Raw genomic sequence first — 5,644 nt, 5'->3', positions numbered from 1 at the left:
GTGGTAAAATTTATGAGTTTTACTCAACTGATTAACGTTTTCAGTTTTGCGTACTTCGTCTGTAATTTACGTGTTATTCTCAAATGCTCTAGTTTGCTTGAAAAAAATGTTGCAAATATTACTAAGTAACTTGTTCAGAAAGAAAATATCTGTTAAAAAATATTAACTTTTTGAGAAAGGAAGAACCATTGTATTTTCTAAATCAAAATGAGCTGAATGAAATACAATCCACAATAAGGGCTTTTATCAATTTTCTTTATAATATTTTCAACATTGAACAAATAGAAATAAAGCTAACTAGGAATATTTTTGAATTGATAAAGACATTAATTGGTCAATTAAATTATTATGCATTATTTAATCATTCATAAAATACACATAAAAATAAAAACCAGTTAATTCAGTGTTGCCTTTATTATCATAACTAAGAAAACGACATAAAAGAAAAAAGGTATGCAACCTTTCATGAGAATTTTCTCTATTCAACGAAATTTAAATTATGTTTAAGAAGAATCGCCCACTAGACTGTTGCCACATTCTGAATGAGTTGGAAATTATTTATTAGATGTTGGCGTTATCTATAGTTTTCAATTTAAAAACATAATTTTTTGATGTTTATAATATATGTTATTTTTGTTGTTGTAACGATTAATCATTCAATGCAATATACATGTATATCAAACAATGTTATTGAGGATGATTTTACTGTACTTTTCCCATAATTTAATTACGATTAAGAATAAAACTTTCATCACTTAAATAATTGACAGTATAAAATACACTCTAAGATATTGTTATCAAGCAATAATTGTTTTGTTTCGTCTTGTTTGAATAAATGTCTTATTAAAAAAGAAACATGTTATTGAAAATTATTGAATACATACCCAGAGCTTTTAAAAAGAAATAACACTATCAATTTCCCGGAAGATCAGAAAAACACACTTAAATCAACATAACGATTCAAGAATCTACTTTATCTATTTGCCTTGAACATTTTACATAACATTAAAATTGTATTGTTTTACTTTTGAAATGTTTGTAAGAAATGCATGATTGATCTCTCTTTGTGTTATAGTAGTGTTTTTTTCAACATGTCTTCACGCTTAAGAAACCTGTAGAATGTATTTGCACAGCAAACATCCCTTTAAAGATAACAAATAGTCTATTTGAAAATCGGAAATGAATTATATTTTTCGGATGCAAACTGTGACTAAATTATCCATTCAGATACCAATGTCTCTCTTCTCTTGTGATGTTTTCTTGTTTTCAGATGTAGAAGCGGACAGATATTTTAGCGTACACATTATACACATGGTAAATAATATTTATTTAAAGCAATTTATCCATTCAGATATCAAAAGGAAGAAAGGAACGTTATAATAAAAAACACTCGATTTTTTCCGTATGTCAGTGGTAATTGATGAATCAGTTTTAGTTAGTGAGCAATTGGAACAAACAGTTTTGTTTTTCAAAAGAAAATTTTTTAGTATGACTTAAACATCATAACAAGTGCTTGCACGTTAATAGGCATCACATTTTCTGTATTTAATTATGGACACAAGAGCCACACTTTTTGATATATTTTAGTTGCAAAGCATTTTCAAATTAACACTTTCAAAGTAATTAAGATATTAAATTGTTTTAACTCACAACAGCATTACATTATTCTAGTCATTGACGGCAATTTTTTTTTAAATTGATTATAACTTAATTCGGTGCCACAGGGCGTGGGATGAGATATGTTGCACTCACTTTTTCTCATGAACATACGTTCTTCAACTTTCAATACTTTTGTTGTTGTTTATCTCTGTTGTTGTTGTTGATTTTCATTTGATTTGTTTTGTTCATTTCTTTTATTGCTATATTTTAAATAATTATTGTGAATTTATCGTATTTCAGTTGTTTCGTTTAGAAATAAAATGTCATATAATTTGATTTCGAGCAACAAATGTTGTAGTCAAATGTGAACCTATTATATTAATAAATATATTTATAAGCTGAATACCGACAACTGTCGTAACGAAGGATTGATAGAAAAGTATTGATCTCTCAGTTAACAACTATTTTTTTACCCTTTTATTTTATGTTTGTTTGGTTAAACGGAGCACCACCGCAGTTTATGTTATATGGTGCCGAAAATAGAAGGATTATATTGGTAAAACAGTGACTGCTATTCTGATGCGACAAGAGCCGTTTTATTTCATACATAAGAATCGATGTAAATTATCGATGATATAATTTCATTAAATTACAGGGTCATGTAGATTCTGCCTGGTATTGTTTGTTTGTAATTGCAAGTCCTAGTTGGTAAATGGTCAGTGACCTTATCCTATAGAGACACAGAGAAGACGACATATTATATTGTTAACAAACGTATTAGATAATGGATATATTCTGTCTTACAATAAGATAAAAAGATGTGAAATTTGGAAAATACAAATGTACTTGATGTGAAAAAAATCTTTCTAGACAATGTTAAAAACTTTATATATGATAGAAGAGTTTATCGGTAGCAATGCATCTTTAAATATGTCATTTCGACCTAACAATCTAGATATAATTATGACTTCAAATGCATTAAACGACCTGTTTTGTTGCTATGTACAATGTAGTTACATAAACAATTATGAGGTTAGACTAAATATTTCAATATTGGCAGAGTATTATCTAATTGCTATCATTTATGTTCACGTGTGGAATATACAGAACAGATACATTGCCAATTCAGTAATTCTAGTTAATTAGCCTATCGTTGTTCAAATTAACAAGGACTATTTTATAGATTCTGTATTTAAAATGGTTTAGTACAGAGTGTATGCATTGTCCGATGTTTGAAAATACATCAGCCACACTTGTAGCACAAGATAGGAACCTTTCAATACATAGGGTGTATATAAACTTCATCATTTTCTTATTCTCATCCATTACAATTATGTGCATGCCTCTCTATTTATTACAGTATTCGAAACAGCTATTCTTAATTCAACTAATGTCGTGAATTTAAAGAGGTATATCTACATATTATGTTAAATGTGATTTATAGCTCTGAAACCTCTGCGCTAAAATAATTATGTTAATAATAACCACATTGATAACCTTAATCTTATTATTCTATTAAATCAGTCGATATTCTTAACAATCTATATTTATTAAATATTATAATACAATTAGATTACTCACATTAAATAGATGAATTTATCCGCTGTCATAAAATTGGCGGACATAATTTAAATAAACATAAAACAATTTACTTGCTGTTTCTTAGATTTTTTTCAAGTAAATTACTAATAATCTTACATGAAAGTCTAAATTTTAAACATTAAGGCAGACAGGTTTTATCTATATACGTTATTAACATATTGCCCGTAAAGTCAATATAGCTCTACTGATAAGTCGAATGCAGTTATAGACGATGCATCAAAGACATACAGATTGTATACAAAAAGATCAGTAAAAGAAGAACATAATAGAAGAATCAATTTAAATCTAGCAATTAAGGCATTCACATCAAAGTAATCATTCTTTATTTCCCTATACTTTAGAATACTAATTTTCTGTGGTATGGATGGAAACAAATTGACAATCAAATAATGGTATAAGGGTTCCGGTGTTTTTTTGTACTTTTGTAATAAAATTCACTTTGATTAAATCTGTTTGCCGTTATTGTTTGTGACATGATCTCCAAAATAGCCTAATAATTAAATGTTTGCTAGCATTTTAAAAGACTATAAGAATACCCCGATGATTTAATCTCTCAAACAGCTTCATCATGCTTTCAATAAGACCAATGGATTTTGAAAATGACGGCACCTCTCACAAATCAGCTACAGGTACCACTAGGGTATAACCATCATATTTAATATTTCAAACATCTTTATATTACATTAAGCAGATTATAGATCACTGAACTTGATAGTAAAATTTGCATAAGTATGATAATAATGATTATGATCTTCACAGGTGTCCCCGACAGCAGCATTTCTAACTGGTGTGCGTTCACCACACCTGTAAAATTCTTGTTCTACCGTCTATGAAAAAATAGTGAAAACATATCTTTGAATATTAATCACAGACTACCCAGAATATTAAGTTAACAACTAGATAACGGAAAATCAGTAAACCTTTTTCAGATTCTCATTTATTTACTTCGTTTTTATGACAGAATTTACGATTTTAATTCTGTGACCTGATACCGCAAATGAAAAAGACCGTATATGTTAAGAAATAATTCCACTCCATATGCTCATTAGTTTTGTCCTCACAAACGATTTAAGGGTCAATTAAATCAAAATGTTTATTAAATCAATATTAGCTGTTAATTCGATGAAAATTTCGTTTGATAAATTAGGTAATAATAAGATTTTTGTATGTGATTTTAATTGAAGATAACAGACAAAAAACATAAATGAGCGCATTGTAGGTTACACTTTGTCTAACAATATAACACTAGTGAAGGTGGTAAATAATGTAGTATTAGGATTTTGATTCTGCTTGTGATTTTTATCTAAATTCCATATGCAATTCAAAACTTAAGCATTTTTTATTTCGTTCAGTATAGATACTCCAGTTCCCCTTTTATTCGTCCGATTCATCTAATATGATGTTTTTGATTGATTTATTACTTTAAAGCAAGCTAAGAATCAGGCAATTTTAATTTAGAATTTTGTTAAGAAAATATTTATTTCATTACAATCGCAATAACTTACAACATAAGTGTTGCCGTTGATATTGAATCATTTTATTCACCTAATCAAAATAACCTGAATACAAAACTTTCCACAATGAGGTCATTAAATTTCCTGTTATATGTTAACATTAATGTTCAGATGATTTTAACATACAAGCAAATTTAAGTGAACAGATACAATAAATGTTAATGGAATAAATACAAATGGATAAAGACATTAATTAAGCAATGGAATTATTAATTATCATTTAATAATGCAAAAGTATACATTCTCTAATAATGAATAAAGGATGTGGTCCTTTATTTACTATGATTGGGGTATATAAATGTATTCGCAGATTTGAACAATTCAATTGAAGTGAATTCAACTAGTTTTACTACAGAAGATGGTCGGAAGATAGGAATATAGCTTAATGAAAATATTTCTCGCCTGCTTGTTTTCTGATATTTAACGAACATGATATAACATGAGATTTTTTGCGTTAATTTTAATATTTACTGGGTTTTTTTCATTAGAAATGTTGCTATTTAAAGTGCACACTAAATATGAGAATATGTTAAATTGAATAAGATCAGCAGAAAAAGAAAGAGAAAGGTAAAGAAATGCTTTGAAATATTTATACAAGCCTTGGATTTATAAGTGTTTTGATCACTCGTATTGTAAACAATCAAATGTGCGTTGTTTTGTGTGTAGGATAGTTGTGTTGCATTCCAGATTCATTCTAATTTTCATGAAAATTTTGAAATTGTATTATAAAGTAAAATATTTGAGAAATGAACATAGAACTTCGTCATTTTCTCATTTTTGACATATCAAAGTCATTTGCATGCCTTTTGATTTAACAAATTTTAAATATTTCTAATATGTTTTCATTATGTAATGAATTTAAAGACGGATATCTACACATCACGTGATTTATAAACAAAAACCTGAAATCTCTTAGCTAGAATGTTTAT

This window comes from Ruditapes philippinarum, unplaced genomic scaffold, assembly GCF_026571515.1.
Source record: "Ruditapes philippinarum isolate M1 unplaced genomic scaffold, ASM2657151v2 ctg6091_1_1_1_1, whole genome shotgun sequence".
Classification (NCBI taxonomy): Eukaryota; Metazoa; Mollusca; class Bivalvia; order Venerida; family Veneridae; genus Ruditapes; species Ruditapes philippinarum.
This window is presented reverse-complemented; position numbering follows the sequence as displayed.